We start from the raw sequence: 19084 nt of genomic DNA on the forward strand, positions 1-19084 counted from the left end.
GGAGTTAAAATGTGTTAATGATGAAGCATGGCACAAATTAAAAGGTGACAAATATTAAAACAGAAAGAAGGAGGTTATTTCTACTTGGCCTAAATGTTTTCTACCTAGACAATATCTTTACCTTATGGAGGTGAACTCATAGCAATCAAATTTTCCTCCAAATAATTATTTTTTCCTTTACCTATAGAACATACTCTGATACTAAAAAACAGTCACTCCTTGGTATTTATAGGGAACTGGTTTCAGGTAACCCAAGGGTACCAAAACCCATGGATTCCCAAGTCCCTTATGTAAAATGATGTCATATTTGCATAAGACCAGATCTTTTTGTATACTAAATGATATCTAGATTGTTTATAATATCTAATGGAATATAAATGCTATGTAGTTTTATGCAACTGCTTGGAGAACACTGACAAGAAAAAAGTCGAACTATATACATTTAGTACAGACAATTGTTTTTTCCATTTTTAAAAAATATTTTGTTTCAAGAGAATGGTCATTTTTGGTTAACTTTTAAAATTTCTTTATCTGAGAAGCAAAGAATGGTGAAAGAGAGAGAGAGAAAGAGAAAGAGGATGTCATTCAGTAGTTTACTCCCTAAGTCCCCACAATTAATTTCTGAGGTTGGGCTAGAATCTAGAACTGAAAAGTCAATCCATGTCTTCTACATGGGTGACAGGGACTCCCTTAATTGTGCCATCATTGCTGTCTCCCAGGGTTTGTATTATCAGGAATTGTAGCCATGAGCCAGAGCCTACAGCATCCAGGCACACTTGGGAAACCGGTTTAACTTAAGGTGACTAACCACCATGCCACCCTCTTCCTGAATAGTTTTGATGTGGCTAATTGAATACAGGGATTGAAAAGTCACCAAAAACGAAGGATCAATAGTATTTTCTTTCCCCATTTATTGAGCTAGCAAACACTTGTTCAGCACTCACTATATGGCAGGCATGTGTCTAAGCACTAGTCACTTCATCTCACAAATAATCTCATTATGTAGGTTCTGTTGATAGCTCCATTTAATGGCTTAGAAAGCTAAGTAAGCATCTTGCCCAAAACATTGCTGGTAAGAATAAAACAAGAATTAAACCCAGCCATTGCCCCAGATTCCACAATGTTAACTACATACGAATTGTCCTCAAATCTTATTTTTTTCCTGACAAAAGTTGTCCACTCTCTCCCCCTCTTTCATTTTATTTTTACCATTGTGAGAAGATTAAAGGAGCTAAATATAAAAGCTGAGTTTGGGGAAGATGATAGTCTAGTTTTATAACCTTGAAGCTTCTCTGTTCAAGTTTTTAGGGGAATGCAGGAAAGGTTTTGCTGGAGATAAAAATATGTAACAAACTATGCTGTTATAGTTTACAAATTACATAAATATAATTCAGCATTTTTAGTTTGTTGGATTATAATTTTAAATAGATCACATATCAGATTCCTAACAGATTTGACCTTTATTTTCTCACATAAAAATGCTTGGACTTTTAAAAGGTGCTTAGCATGTCATATGTCTTTTTTTTTTTTTTTTTTGTAACAGAGTAGACAGAGACAGAGAGAAAGGTCTTCCTTTTACTGTTGGCTCACCCTCCAATGGCCACTGCGGCTGGCACACTGCACTGATCCGAAGCCAGGAGCCAGGTGCTTCTCCTGGTCTCCCATGCAGGTGCAGGGCCCAAGCACTTGGGCCATCCTCCACTTCCTTCCCCGGGCCACAGCAGAGAGCTGGCCTGGAAGAGGGGCAACTGGGACAGAATCCGGCGCCCCGACCGGGACTAGAACCCAGTGTGCTGGCGCCACAGGTGGAGGATTAGCCTATTGAGCCATGGCGCCGGCCAACATGTCACATGTCTTTAACATATTTGTGTCAAATGAATAAGCTACATCCAACTTCAATGAGAAGTCCAAGTTATCTTTGGATGCTGAAATAACTGACAATAATGTTAACATGAGATTTGAGGGAAATATTTTATACATATGCATATATACAGGTATGTATATACACTATTCATACACATATTTATACATATATATTTAATACAAAATATCATGCCTGAAATTTTAAAGGATAAATTGATGGGGAAACATTCTTATGGAGTCATTGAATGGCATATGGCATGTTCTTTTTTTGAGATAGAGAAAATAAAGATTGTTATCCACACATTTACATAATGCATATCTGAAATTTTTCTGACACAATTTTTTTAAAGGGAGAGAGAAAAACCACTCAATAGTTCACTCTCAAAGGCTTGCAATGAGCCGGCGCCCGCGGCTCAATAGGCTAATCCTCCGCCTAGCGGCGCCGGCACACCGGGTTCTAGTCCCGGTCGGGGCACCGATCCTGTCCCGGTTGCCCCTCTTCCAGGCCAGCTCTCTGCTGTGGCCAGGGAGTAAAGGGGAGGATGGCCCAAGCCCTTGGGCCCTGCACCCCATGGGAGACCAGGATAAACACCTGGCTCCTGCCATCGGATCAGCGCGGTGCGCCGGCCGCAGCGCGCTACCGCGGCGGCCATTGGAGGGTGAACCAACGGCAAAAGGAAGACCTTTCTCTCTGTCTCTCTCTCTCACTGTCCACTCTGCCTGTCAAAAATAAAAATTAAAAAAAAAAAAAAAAAAAGGCTTGCAATGGTCAGAACTGGGCCAGGCCAAAGCCAGGAGCTGGAAACTCAACCCAAGTAGTTGGTGGCAGGGACCCAGGTACTTGAGCCATCACCTCTTCTTCCTGGTGTGTGTATTAACAGGAAGTTGGAAATGAGAGCCAAAAGCAGGACACAAAGCCATGTAGTCCAGTCTGGTACTAGGGCATCTTAACTGGCATCTTAACCATAGTGCCAAATACCACACCTGATACAATGGATATGAAATACATTAAAAACTAGTTTATTGCACATCCAGATATATCAGCTAAGACATTTAACAAATTCTTTAAATGATTCAGATTTTAGAGAAATAATGGTGAACATCAAAGGCAAAAATCCTTGTCCTGAGACAGTTGATGACAAGGTTGCTTACAAAATATATAAGACAAAAGGATAAAGTAAGGCAGAGAAACAGAATAGTTAAGGGCAGGAGGTAGCACAGTCTAATTTCAAATAAAGCTTAGTGGGAAGTCTTTAATGAATAACATTTGAAAAAATATCTGAAATAAGCAGGGAAGTAACCTTAGGTATTATGAGTATTTAAAGCCAAACTAGAAAGACAGTGCCAAGGAATTGAGTGCTGATAGATAACGGAACAAAAATTATGCTCAATAAGAAGGACTGGGGAGAAGATGAGAAGCAGAAAAGACCTTGAAGAGTACTTTCAGTGTAGTTTCAGGAAACCCAGGACAATAAAAGTAAACAACTTTCTTAAGAAGAGCAGGTTGACTACTTCATCAAATGAAGTTTATATGTCAGAAAAGAAGCTATTGGAAATATCATAACTGGATGTAGCAATTGTAAAATTCCCTTGCTCATTAGGGAGTAGAAAAGTTACCAGCATCAAGTGCAGCCTAAAGTATCAGTTTAGATACTAGAAAGGATTTTCTCTACATAAATTTGATAATAATTTTAATTAACATAATTATGCTAAGATCTCAATGACAGAAATTGGAAGAGTATTTAATTTTTTGCTATACAAGTGTACTATATCTCTGAAAGCAATTATTAAAATAAAATGAACGAATTTTGAACATAACTAGCTTATGAGAATTTTAATTATTTTCTTCCATTCTGTAAAACTGAGACACCAAGGATTTTAAACTTACTATGTATAAGCCTCTCAAACTTCCAATGGCAGCACTTTAAGAAGGTTACAAAGTTATTAGGAGAACCACCCTTGCCTCCTGATCCTGTCTGACTAACTAGAGGGTTGATACCAAGTCACTTACTGATGTACTCAACAAAATTTAACTGACATGCCTATGAATTACATTAATAACATTAATGACTCTCATACACTAAATCATTTATAATCATACCATGTGAGATCATCAACTTCTCTACCAGGAATATATCTCTTGAGATATCCCTTTGAGAAACTCTGAGGTTGTGAGCAGTCATAACAGTGGTAGCAGAAAGAGCAAGGAAGACAGGAAAGTAAATTTTTCAGTCCCATATGCATTATTTACAACTTGAATGATCTTGAAAAGATATATAAATATCCTCAACACCTCATAAAACTTTGGAAAAGGAAAATCATTCTCTAGTTCATGGGTTATTGTGAGAATAAAGATAATAGAGATAAAGATGTTTTCTGAAACATTAAGAACTTTTCTATTATGAAGTTTCATTTATATATACAGAATGGAATCAAAACAAGGATGTGGATATTGGAATCTCATGCATTAATTATACCCTTATCATCAAATTCCTCTTATAAATTGGAAGAGAATTACATTTAATTCAATAGTCAATTTCTAAAATGGAGGAAACAATTTTTCCCCAAATCGAACCTATTAATATCTTCATCATGGCTAGGAAACTTTTAGTGTACTACTAAATAATCAATATTCTAATTTTAATAATAGAGTACTATTGTTACTAATGATAATTTATCATAAGTTATCTATACTACTGGTTGGTCAATTTGTATCCTGTGTCAAATACATTGCTAATTATATATTACATTTATTATCCAATTTTATCCTTATAACACTCTTGTATCATATATAATTTTAGTCAAAATTATTTCTGTTCTACAAATGAGGGTAAAGCAACTTGCAAAAGTCACTTATCCAGTGCATAACATATGTGGGCAATAAATATGTATATCTTTGTTTCTAACATCCTATTTCACAATATTAAAAGCAGAAGTGTAAGTATTTTGCTGACACTAATTAATTAATTTTAATCTTAGTAAAATATACATAATCCTGATTAATTTAAAAATTCAGGTTATAGTCTTTCAAAATATTTGCTTTCTATAATATGATGTACTTACATTTGAACGAAATGGTTTCTTTTCCTTTAAATAAATACTTCAACAGAAGTTTCAGGAAAAGAATTTTGACATTATATTGAATCAGGTTCGTAAAGGTACCTTATATTTTCTTGCAGTTGAAGGCATTAAGAACCAGGTTTTTGTCTGGGTCTTTACCGAGAAACAATTGCAAGAATTTGAAGACTAGATTTGTCTGTTGCAATTCATGAACAATGTCAAAACAGTATCATTCTTTAAAGCTTGAGCTAAGTTTTAAATGTGTCCCCTCCCTGCCCCCTGCTAAATTCAATGCTAAAACTTAATGGCCAGACATGATTAGATCATGAGGACTCCTTCCCTTGTGAGCAGCATTAAGTTCCTTATAAAAGAGGCCTTAGGCTTTCTGCCATGGTGGGAAGACACAGAGTTCCTCCCATCCAGGAGATGCAGCACCAAGACTCTGTCTTGGAAGCACAGAGCTTTGCTCACCAGTCTACAGAATTGGCCTGCACCTTGATGGACTTTGTCTCATCTTCCAGAACAGTTGAAAAATAAATTTCTGTTCTGTATAAATTACTGTCTGTGGTGTTCTGTTAGAGCAGTACAAACTGACTAAGACATCTGGTAAGGAGGAGACAACAAACAGATGCTAACAGTTTTACCACAATACACCAAGGAGTAACCTCACTATATCTTTTAACTGGCAAAATTTACCAAATTGTAAACACACCTCATTAGCCAGGTTGTAAATAGTACCTTAGCTTTAAAATATTTATTCATGAACACCCTTCCGTCTCATGTGAATAAACTGAAGTATATATTTAGAACATTAAATGTGTATATATGCATAAATGCAAGCACATCTACAGATTCACATTCAAGATTCAAAATCTCATGGTGATTTAAAATATGATATATTCATCAAACAATAGATAATTTTTATCATTATCTGAGACAACACATCTAACAAAATGTAGCATACTATAAATGTTCAATACATCTTTTTGGAATGGAAACACATATAAATGAATATCTGAAACTCATCGTTGCCTGAAGAGAATATATTAGACCTCTGTAATCTCAGTTTTAGAAATATCTTCAAAAACAAATTACATAAAACATCATTCTGTGGCTGAAACTACACCTACTTATTCCAAGAGGTTGTCAAACTCTTGTGAAAAAACTTGTAATATCAAAGAATGGTCTCCCTCCCAAGTTACTCATTCCATCCATGTACAACACAACTACAAAATTGTTCTGTATATTGAAATAAAATCCAACTCCTTGTAAATCAGTTCTGATTACATGCCTATTGCCAACAAAATATCAGTCCATTTCCTTTTTCACTTGACAGCATTTTCAATATTTCATTATGATGTATTTAGTACAAATAATTCATGGAACCTATGTAATTTATTTTGTAATATCTTCAGTTCTTTTCAATTTTGTTTGAGAGGAAATTAGCTATCCTAATTTGTATTAACATATCAGAAGAATTTTGCTGCAGCAAGTAAATATGTTCTCAGGTACAACATATGCATCCATTAATCTGATGAATCCTCATTAGAAAATAAAAAAGAAACAGTAGTTCATATACACATGGGGAGCAGAATAGAACACATTTACCTTGTTGCCCCAGGGCTATGTTAAGACTCCTCATTCTATAAAGATATAGTCCAGAGTAAACTGTGCCATCCCGGTTTATTCAGTAAGCAATGATGTCATACTAATTGATTTGAATAAGCAAATGGCAACCTGTTAAAAACATGTGATAGGACAAATAAGATCTAGAAGAGAGGGAAAAAAAAGTTTCCATAAATGTTGAGAAGCCTGTAATATCAGTGAGATTTTACATTCTATATTCTGAGATTGCAAGGAAAGAATCTACTTATTATATCTCATACCTCTAAAGTAAAGAACAAATTATGAGATTTCATATCTCTCACCCCTTAAAAAGGCACTACGCCAGGTAAGCCCCTTGAATTCTTTTTTCAAAGATTTATTTATGTATTTGAAAGACAGAGTTACAGAGACAGAGGGAGATACAAAGAAGAGAGATCTTCCATCTGCTGGTTCACTCTTCACATGGCTGCAATGGCCAGGCCTAGGCCAGGCTTAAACCAGGAGCCAGGAATTTCTTCCAAGTCTCCCACATGAGTGCAGGGGCCTAACAGCTTAGGCCATCCTCAGCTGATTTCCCAAACCATTAGCAGGAAGCTGGATCAGAAGTGGAGCAGCTGGGACTCAGACTGGTGCCATATAAGATGGCGGTGTTGCAGGTAAAAGCCTTACTCGCTGTAGCACAATGCTGGCTCCAGGCCCCCTGAATTGTTGAGATAGAATATTCCACTTGGGAATATTGGTCCAAGCCCTACTAATGGACAAGGAAGAATGCCAGCTTTGAGCAGACACAGAGCAGAAACAGGCACCCCAGCAGGTCTTAATAGTGGAGCAAATAGTTCAGCAGCTCTGGCCGTAAAACCTAGTATGTTATGGCACAAGAAATATTGCTGCTAGGAAAAAAAAGTAGTGTGTGACATTCAATGGGAAACCACATTAAGTGATTCATAACATAGCCTCAGCACAGAAAATAATATTTTTCTTGACAAAACAATTCCTTATGTATAGTAGGACAGACCAGTGATAGCACTTGACCATATGACCATAGAACATCAAGTGACCATGTTCTTATAACTTTCCATCACATGCTTTTTTTTTTTTTTTTTTTGAACCATCAAGTCAAAGGATCAGGTAGCTTTGGCAAAATTTTTCTACAGTATATTTATTCCCTGACTGGAATTGGTCACAGTAAGTCTAGGGCCAAGGACACAAACTATAATAAACTATGCAAACATGTCACCGAGACATCTATGCCACCCAGCACTATTACACCAATACATTTATACCACCTCTCAGCTGTGACCACACTTTTGATGAAAGAGGATGTGTTTAGGCTTGGTTTTTAGATGACCAGTATGGTATGTGGGTAGCAGCTAAATTTGGGTTGCTGCTGCTGAATAACTCAGGGCATTTCTAAAATTCAACAGTAAGAAGTCCTTCAGTAAACAGAAGCTTAGGCAGTGCAACAAGTAATTCACTTTGTGTGGAAAGAGCAGCCTGAGGTAAGAAAATATAACAAAATCTATTGTAAAAGGAAATTGGTTTGGCTGTTAGAGACCCAGAAGTAGAAATCCTGAAATATCAGAAAGAGCATGATAGAAAATATACATATGTTCAATGAAAGTGCAAACAAATTGTGATTAAATGAGAAATCTTCAAAATCTTCACTGGAAATGCATATAATTAAATATGTATAAATTTTAATTATTTTCACCAGAATAAACTTATATTTTAATTCCATGTTTTTATGAACTTTTTGAAGTCCTCTTGTGCTTGTCTAGCACTTCAATATCCATCAGAAAGCACCTACTGTGGAAGTAGCACTATACAAAGTCAATCAAATGACTGGCCAATTGAAATCAGTATCTTTGGTTATTCCCACACTGGCATAATGGGCTAATTGGTGGAATGTCTGCAGTAATAGCAATGGAGAGTGTGCATAAACTTAACTGCATGGGCTTCCTCTCTGTAATGCTAAACTACTGTCACTGACAAATGTCCAACCTACCAGAAATAAGCACTTAGAAGTAAGTTAATTACATAGGACTCCTTCCACCCTAGAAAAAATAGCAGTTCATTTTAATTGGACTTGAATCAAATAGAGGTTTACATTTCTTAGCTGTAGTACCTCAATCAGCACCACTATCTAAGGGCTTATGTTATAAATTTTATTAAACATTTTGTCAACTGATACATTATCCCACAGAGGATCCAAGAGATGAACTTCAAAGAAAAGGAAGGTAGCAATGATCATAGGATCATAGAATCTATTTAGTCACTTACCACACTACCTATAAGCTAATGGCCTGCTAGAGCAATAAAACATTCTTTTGTAGACAAATTTAAGGCACTGTTTTGGAGAGTTTATAGCGTGAGAGCTGGATAGGAACATTTAGGTATTTATAATGAATGAGTCTGGGAGACAGGAATCGGAAGTAGCCAGACGCACTTGAGGAGTTTGTATTTCTCACCCTTGCGCCTCCAGTGTCTAAAAAGTCATTAAGTCCTCATTCCCAGAGAGAAGGGAAGAACCACTTCTTCCAGAGAATACATGAATCTCTTCACCTTCACACCATTATTGTCATGCAGTCACTTGTGTTCTCTGTGCTGAGTAAATAACTGTCCATAAATAAATTAAGCATCATGCACGTGATTTTCTCTTATCACCAGGAGCAGAAATAACACCCTTGACATCCTGACAAATCAAAGGAGCATTTCTTAATAAACCTGTCTCCAATTCTAACAGTGAATGGACAAGTCAGGTACATGGTGTCCAAAGCTCAAACCACTTAAGGGTGAGGTCTGCACAACCCCTTCAAGTAAGGTTAGACCAGCAGGGTTGCAGTGCAAAGCTGAGAGAAATCTAAACTGGTAGTTTAGAAGGAAAACAATACTAAGTTACGACTCCTAGATCACCAACAGCATCGTGAATTTAGTTTGTACCAATAGCTTTTATCTTATAAGTTTCCTCTGAAAGAGAGATTGCCTTGAATCACAGGGAAACTATTTGCAGATGTGGTAAATTCACTGTTTAGGCAATAAATAGACTGTAGTGGATTCTGAGATGTGCTACCCAGATTCTGTTTTGGCCTGAGGCCCTCATTTATCCAGTAGGCAGGAATATTGGCTGCTGGAGCCTTGCAGTTAATTCTTTCTCTCCCTCCCTCTTCCTCTCTCTCTCCCACCTCTCGGAATTGCCCATTGACAAAGGCAGCTGTGTCTTTCTGGGGTATGCAGCTCTGTCCTGCCACTCCTTCCCTGGAAGGTGGACTATACTCAATGGTTGCATGTTGAAACAGTAAAAAGGTCTTGTCCTTCTGCTTTACTGGGGGCAACTCTGAAAAACAATTGTAGCACCTTCATGTGCTCAACTAACATTTCTCTTACAACTGAAACACAGTTCAAAGTTTACTTTACTCAAATCACTTTCTGTCACCCAATACTGATATAATTCCCTATAATAGTCTCTTTTAGACTTCCTGTTTTAACTATGATAGAAACTCAACTCAAAATTCGTAGAAGCATTTGTTCTGTACTCATGCAGAATACAGCACTAAGGTATTTTCTTCACATTACAAGCACTCATTAAATAATATTATGAAACCACTTTGGAGACATTTTCTAAAAATGACTCAAGGACTTTTTATGGTCCCTGTTTAATTAACACTGATAACATACTTTATAGAAAGGATTACTTGGGGAGGAATAAAAACAATATATTCAACAGTTATAATGACTGCTTTTAATGTCAAAACAATGAAATAAAATCCCCTTAATATTAAGTCTATAGTGTTAAAATCTCATATGTTACCATTAAATCAGCAGTTGAAAAATTATCTTTTTTCCCCAAACTCATTTGGATAACCTGGCAAAATAAAAGACAGAATAGGACTGGCTTAATGGTTAAAATAAAAGCATAGGTTTTATTTACAATACATCTGAGTAGCATCATATGGAAATAATAATAACCTTATTCTGTCATTTTAGGTTTCTTTTTAAGTTGAATTTTTCCTAGCTAAGATCTATCTTGTCAAGACAATGGCCCACAGGCTGTCACTCACCTATCCTGTTACAGGATGGACTTAAGGAAACTGACATTTTTCATGAATAACAATCACACATCCAAAGAAGTCTTCAGTAAAGGGCATTTTATTGACATAAAAGAGACAGAAGCTTTTTACCTTTTCCTCTAAGCTTGCCCTCAAGGAAACTAGAGTATAGGTGACGTACTCTTCACCTTCAACTCCCTCACTGAATCAGAGGATATCATATCAGACCAGAGATCTGCTCAAGTTAGTTCTTGGGTGAATTATTTTTATAGGATGGATTTTAGATTTTATTACCCCCTCAAAAATATTCTGAACAAGGGATTTTTTTCAAGATTTATTTATTTATTTGAAAGGCAGAGCTGTGCACACACACACACACACATACACTCATATAGGTCTTCCACCCTGTGGTTCACTCCCCAGATGACTGCTACAACCAGCACTGGGTGAGGACGAAGGCAGGAGCCAGGAGCTTCATCTGGGTATCCATGTGAGTGGCAGGAACCCAAACACTTGGATCATCTTCTGCTGCTTTTCCCAGGCCATTAGCAGGGAGCTGTATCCAAAGTGGAGCAGCCGGGACACAAACCAGCATCCATATGGGGTGTTGACATCACAGGTGATGCCTTTACCCATTTTGCCACAGTGCCATCCCTGAAAATAAATGAATCCTAAAAAAAATTTTTTCTTCTCAAGGTGGTAGTTAATACAGATTTCTGCAGCTGTTATAAAAGGTGATAATATGATAAAAACAGCATGTGTTTTTAAATAGGTCGTTATTAAGAAAGTATCTGTGATTTATGTATGTTTGCATACATAATTTCTATAATTATCCTCCTCATTTTGAAGGTGAGGAAATTTCATCCTTGGTTAGGTAGCTTGTACTTCAAAATATAGTAAGTCCCACATACCTAATAATTCATTCAGCTGGGAAAATACTAAGTGCTTTATAGTGTCCATTTTCCTGAACAATGCAAATAGTTATTTCAAATCATAAACTCTTCTGCTTATAGTAGACACACTAACATGTGTTCCTTTTGCAACTACAGATAAGAGAGGCTCCACTCTGTTAGAACAGTCCTGAAATCCACTCTGTACAGACTCCAAGTCCTTGTTCAGACAATTACTGCAGACCTTTCCAATCACTCACTGCACTCTTTCTAGGTAGTTCTGAAAGCAATTCTCAACAATCATTTTCCTCATAGGACTCCAGATAAAGTTTACTGTAGATCAGAGCTGGTAATCAGATAGAACCTTCAAGTGAACTATTTGAAAGCATTGTAGGCAGAATTGATACAAACAATAGTATATTTTAGAGAATTACTGTGTCAGCATTTGGAAGTATAGCTTGCCTGAGAATAAGGACTGAGAATAAGGATACCAATCAGGAGGCTATTGAATAATTCAGTCATGATATGATGAGGTCCTGGAGAAAGAAGTTAACAACAGGAATGGGAAGGAGGGACAAAAGAAGGAGCACTTGAAGCTGTTTGCTAACAATGAGATATTATGAAACAACAACAATTTCAACTTTTCCTTGGTATGGACTTAGGGTGTGCAAGTTACACATTGCAGCTCAATCAATTTGATTTCTATGAGGAAGTGGTCATTACCAATCTAATCATATAACAGATTAAAATTAGAATTTGAGAATTTAATTCCTGTAGTGGAAGTTGGGAGCTCTTTTGTATCTATTTTTACATAGTGGCATGATGGACAAGTATTTACATGCAGTATGATGCACTGTTAGTATCTGAATTTCATAAAACATCCATATTAAGAAAACAAGTAAGCAACCTTGTAAATACATGTTTTGCCTCTGGCTAACTAAAAGAATGCATTCTGAAATTTAAAGAAAAATTCTTTCAATATATTTAATTCAATACACTCTGAATAATTTTGTATAACAGAATTATCTGTTTTTTAAAGTTTTATATATTTTTATTTATTTGAAAGAGCAAAAGAGAGAAACAGACAGACACACACACACATACACACATTCACACACACACGGAGTGTAGAGGAGACTTACATACTTGAATAGTTACCTACTGCTTCCCAAGGTGTATATTAGCAGGAAGCTAGATTAGAAACATTGAAAACTCAAACCCATGCTCTGAGACATAAAGTGTGGGCACTGAAGAAGTGCCAAACACCCATATTTGTGTATATTTTATATTCAGCCATTAACCATCATTTGTTCAGAACATACTGAATTTGTTATTGGCTCTCAATAAAAGGAAAGGGAAAAAATAAATTATATTTATCCATTTTTATGATTCCAGTGGCCCAAGGAGATAAATATGGCATTAAAGTTGATCAAGAAAATCAGTGAATTCAGTTGAGTTGAATATGTTAACTAGAAAATCATCAATAAAATCATTTCTTATCCCTAACTTGTATTTTTGTTCTACTTCATAAAGAAAAGGGAATTCTGAAAGTTGTGATTTGAAAACACTACATGGAATTTTTATATGCTTATTTTTTAATATGAGGAACTCCAGGCTCAGAAAATACAAATAAAATAATTTACAAACATCTGCCTTTTCTCTATCTAACTTAATAACTGAATTATCAAAATTGTTAAATCCCCCTGCTTTGTATGCTTTTTCTGAAGTTGCTGGGCATCATTGGTAGTGATATATTTTGGGGATTAACACTGCCCGTGAAATATGAAGGCATGTATTTATTGTAATTATAATTCTAAAAATATTTATAATTCTATCCTTATCACATAACACATTGCTATCATGAAAATTAACAGTGCTAAATTACTTATTGACTGGAACTATATAGAAATGATATTCATATTGATTACAAGCATTGTAGATGTAAACATTGTATCTTGTCATTTACTTAACTAACATATTATACTCAGGTGGAATGTTTGAAGGTGATGCTGCTAATGATAATAATGTTCATGATCATTGCTTGCTTTAATGAATGATTAAGTCTCCTTGCTTCTCTAATTTAAATTCAACAATATTGAGTGCTCTTATGAACCAAATCTGATATATGCAGAAAGATACAAATAATAGTAAGAATAACAACAATTTGTATTCAACTATATTTTGCACACTGTCTCAGGCACCATTTAAAATTTTGCATAGATTCACTCATTTAGTTTTAGTCAAATTTGTTTATAGATTAAATAAATGTTGTATATCTTGCTAAAAGTCACAGAACTAGTAACTACAAGAACTCAAACACCAGCTGGATAGTAAGATAAATAAGCTGTCATTCATGATAGGAACTCTCAGTAGAATGTCTACAAAAAAAAAAAAAGTAACACTATATGCCAATAATTAGTAGTGATATGCAGAAAATATATAAGGCATTTATTTTCTGGGATGAGACAAGCAACTTTTGAAGAGGAACCTGCATGCATACGTTTTCTCATGTCATCGTTTTAAAAATACAAAGATAGGCCGACATTGTGGCATACTGGGTTAAGCCACCACCTGCAATGCTGGCATCCTATATCAGAGAACCACTAAGTGGTGCTCCGTGTCCAATTCAATTGCTTGCTAATGTGCGTAGGAAGATAGCAGAAGATGCCTTGACTGCTTGGACCCCTCACACTCATATGGGAGACCCTGACAGTTTCCATGTTCCTCTTGGCTTTGGCCTGGCCCAACCCAACTCATTGTGGCCAATTGGGATGTGAGTCAGTGCATCGAAGATCTCTTTCTGTCTCTGTTTCTCCCTCTGTCTCTCCACCTTCAAATAAATAAAAATAAATCTTTTGTTAAGGTACAAAGATAAAGATTTATATTTAGGGTTTGGGAAGGAAAAAATAAGCAGCAGATATAGAAGGGTAATAGGATCCAACTGCCATTTTCATAAAAGACCCACTGGAGCGTTCATGTGCCCTTACAATTGGGCAGTGGAGAACAGGTTGCAGATCATGAAGAGAGGGGCTGGAGAGGCCAGGGTAAATGAGAATTGATGCAAGAGAAAGAGAGGAGGCTAACATAAGTGAGAGTTGAAGCTTAGAGTGAATGGAAGTAGGTGATCATTTCACAGTGTGATGATTAAGAAGGAAGGATAGACAAGAATGTATTAATGAACATATTTTGTGTGTGTGTATAGATATACATAGAGATTTTCATTTTATTTGAAAGGTCAAGAGACAGAAAGATACCTTCCTTTTGCTGGTTCACTACCTAAATACCCAAACAGTCAGGGCTGTGCTAGTTAGAAGCCAGGATGCCAAAATTCAATCTGGGTCTCCCTTGTGAGTAGCAGGAACAAAACTATTTGAGCCATTAACTGCTGCTTCCAGGGTGTGTGCATAAACAGGAAACTGGATTAGAAGCAGATGATCCAGGACTTGAATCAGGGACTCTGATGTGGGATGGGACATCCCAAGAAGTGACTTAAGCTGCTGCATAAAATTCCCAGTCCTACTTTTTGAATTTTTAACTAAAGAAGGTTGACTATCAGAAGTAGATTTGTGACCAAAAAAAGTCAGTACGATTATGGAGTTTAAAATAATGAAGACTCATCATAGTTGATTGATTCACAGTATAATGTGAATATATTCACATTATATATATATAATGTCAGTCAATATTTAACTTTTTCTAAACAAAGTGCTAATATTATTATTTAAAAAACCTCAGTAATGCCATATTTTAATTAGCATTTTTGAGTCTTCTAAGGTGTACAAAACTGTTCCCTTGAATTGTCTGGAGACAGATAATGGTCTGTCTCTGAGATGCAAGAACTCAGAATAAAATGCAATTTTAAAAAGTAAAATCTATTTTTTTCACTTGTTGGAACCAAACATTTAAACAATGCAAAATATCTTTATGAGTTAACTGGGTTTTTTATGGTAAGTGGTACCTAAGTATATATGTAGTTAACCATTAAATATACTTGATGCTGATCAAAATAGTGCTTTTTCAACTAAAATGAGTGACTATGAATTAATATGCTCTGGTTTACTCATGCAAAGTAATTTAAATCTGTTTTTATACAAGCAATAGAAATCTTAACCATCAGAAAAATACTGCCTGCAAAAAAAATTAAAGATTTTAGAGGATTTTTTCTTCAATTGTGAAATCTGTAAAATCAATAATTCATGTCTTTTCATCTGTAATACTCAGGATTTGTGTTTAAGAATACAATAAATTTGGCCGGCGCTGTAGCTCAACAGGCTAATCCTCCGCCTTGTGGCGCCAGCACACCGGGTTCTAGTCCGGGTCGGGGTGCCAGATTCTATCCCGGTTGCCCCTCTTCCAGGCCAGCTCTCTGCTGTGGCCCGGGAGTGCAGTGGAGGATGGCCCAAGTGCTTGGGTCCTGCACCCGCATGGGAGACCAGGAGAAGCACCTGGCTCCTGGCTTCAGATCAGTGCGATGCGCCGGCCACAGCGGCCATTGCAGGGTGAACCAACGGCAAAAAGGAAGACCTTTCTCTCTGTCTCTCTCTCTCTCTCTCACTATCCACTCTGCCTGTCAAAAAAAAAAAAAAATACTTGTAACTTAGACAGCACCTTTCTTAGCTCCTCCAATAATGACTCTGTCCTTTGTTCTAGGCCCTGTCTAGTGCACTTGGGCCTCATTCCTTTGTAATCATAACCTCTACTCTACCACCAATGGCTCTACTCCCAACCTGTGTGTACTGATGGTCCTCTTCCCCACTTAATGCTGTATAATTGTTCAAACCTGGTAAATGCCACTCTTAGGATCATTGGTTACTATCCTCACTCTGTCTTTTATGACCTTGTCTAAATATGATCAGAGTCGGCAAACTTGGAAGGCTTCCATAGCCTTGGCAACTCATGACGACAGCCTAGGATGGTTACTGGCGCCATAAACTAGAGTGTCAATTTGTTGGGTCAACAACAGGAGCCACTGTGCACTTGCTCCTCATGTGGGATCTCTGTCCTTAATGTGCTGTACATTGTGATTTAATGCTATAACTAGTACTCAAACAGTATGTTTCACTTTGTGTTTCTATGTGGGTGCAAACTGTTGAAATCTTTATACTAAATTGATCTTCTGTATATAAAGAGAATTGAAAATGAATCTTGATGCAAATGGAAGGGGAGAGGGAGCGGGAGAGGGGAGGGTTGCGGGTGGGAGGGAAGTTATGGGAGGGGGAAGCCATTGTAATCCATAAGCTGTACACTGGAAATGTATATTCATTAAATAAAAGTTAAAAAAAAATACAATAAAGTTAGCTAAGAAAGTAAATGCAAATTTGCCTTCACTTAGTCAAAATAGGCTTATTCATTTTTGTTAAATTTCCATATATGGTTAGACAGTTATTCTTTTTGTATGTTACGTTAAAAATTAAGGCATTTTATATCATTTAATACAGAATAATATTGCAGTTTAATAGTTTTATACCTGTTTTGCAAAGCTATCTAAGCGCAGAATAAATATATATATATAATTTTTTTTGGACAGGCAGAGTGGACAGTGAGAGAGAGAGAGACAGAGAGAAAAGTCTTCCTTTTTTCCATTGGTTCACCCTCCAGTGGCCGCTCTGGCAGTGCACTGCAGCCAGCACACCACGCTGATCTGAAGCCAGGAGCCAGGTGCCTCTCCTGGTCTCCCATGCAGGTGCAGGGCCCAAGTACTTGGGCCATCTTCCATTGCCCTCCCGGGCCACAGCAGAGAGCTGGACTGGAAGAGGAGCAATGGGGACAGAACCCGGCACCCGGAACACCCAGGGTGCTGGTGCCACAGGCGGGGGATTAGCCTAGTGAGCCACAGCGCCAGCCAAGAATAAATCTTTAAAAATGAAATGACTCCAGAAAAAAACAAAACAAACAAACAAAAAAAAAAAACCAAAAAAAAAAAAAAACAAAAACGGAAGTCACTTCAGAGAAATGTGTTTTCTGAAAGGCTTTGAAAGATCCTAACTTATAAAAATACCATTTTTCTAACTCATCCTCTCAGCATTTTCTATGATTTCTTTGGAAATCAAAATCTAAATACAAATAATTTTCAAATAGCAATTTTTGACAAGATACATGTTTGTAATTATCTGCTGATTATAAATATTTCACCACATTTGTAGTGGGGCCAGAAATTGTAAACCAGACTGCTTTCTCTGATTGGATTCTTATTATGTGAGATACAAACTATAAAGCTTGCAGTTACTTGTCTCAGCTCCATGGTGGAGCCATAAGCATGATCTTCACATTTTCTCATGAATTGAAAGCAGCATCTCCATAAATCTTGAGAACCTATGCTGAATTATAATAGTTAATATTTCATAAAATATGTTTATAAATAATGTAAATCTTGTGCAAATCTAATATGATGGTGGGACAATTCGATTCACTATTTGGTTACTTTATTAATGTAATGGATTATATTACAATACTCCAAATAGCAAATATTTGGGAAATAGAGGAAATAAGATAAAAACATATGGATAGAAATGTTTTCATGCGTTTATATGATGCATTCTTGTATAAAAGAAAAAAAGATAATTTGCTGTGAACATTTTTAAAAACAGACTGGGAAATATGTATAAAGAGATTAAAACTTTTAAATTTAGTTGAAAGGCAAAGAGAAAGAGCATAGACAGATGATATGTGTGTGTATATATAAACTTATGTGTGTGTATACAAACATGTGTGTGTGTGCATGTATATATATATATATATATATATATATATATATATATATATGGAGGGGGGGGGGAGGGAGGGAGGGAATGAGGGAGGGCGGGAGAGAGAGAGAGGGAGAGAGAGAGAGAAGATGCTGATGCTCCCATCTACCATTTCACTCAGATGCCCACAAATGCTAGGGCTGGGCCAGGCTGAAGCCAGAGGTCTAGAACTAAATCCAAGTTTCCCATTGTCACAGTCCCAGCTACTTGAGATTCTTGCTGCCTGCTCTGGTGCATATTGGTAGGAACCTGGAATTTGGAGCAGACCAGATCCTGAACAATGGAACTCAGAAACATGCTATGGACTTTCAAAGCATTGGCTTAACCTCTAAACTGAATGCTTGAATTGAAGGAGATTTTTAAAGAAAGAGAAAAAAGGATGTGTAATTTGTTTTTCTTTTTGTTTGTTTGTTTAAAGAGTTGCTAGGAGTTCATAAACTGAAAGAAAACTGCTGAATTTGGCATTCAGTGATAATAACATTTTGCATTTAAATGGGACCTTTCTCAGTGAATGCTCTTTTCAAATGCACACTAGTTAATTCCTAAACACTTCAGGGAGGCTAATCAATTCTCTATTCAGAAATAGAGAAACTGAGGCTGCAAAGTTGAGTAGGATTTTTGTTTATCACTGATCAGGGAATTTTACATCAAAATTGTCAAGATAACTGTCAATCACTTGATTTGTTTTAAATCAAGCCTTTGCTTATTACTTGCTTCAAAATCAGAAAAAAAAGAATATAATATTGCTTTGATTTTTCATAATATGGCATTAATTTCTCCCTATCATAATTGATATGTTACCAAGTGTACTAAATTACATTTTTTTTCTTTACATTACTTTCCTATTAACATGGGTTTGGTCAGCTTATAGAGAAGT

At 36.4% G+C, this 19084-nt stretch overlaps 1 long non-coding RNA gene across 1 annotated transcript in view; it reads left to right on the plus strand.

Annotated features, from left to right (window-relative positions):
• Positions 1–19084, plus strand: part of LOC133774874 (uncharacterized) — a 147831-nt gene that overhangs the window by 5654 nt on the left and 123093 nt on the right. The window lies entirely within an intron of this gene.

Source organism: Lepus europaeus, chromosome 16 (genome assembly GCF_033115175.1).
Source record: "Lepus europaeus isolate LE1 chromosome 16, mLepTim1.pri, whole genome shotgun sequence".
NCBI lineage: Eukaryota > Metazoa > Chordata > Mammalia > Lagomorpha > Leporidae > Lepus > Lepus europaeus.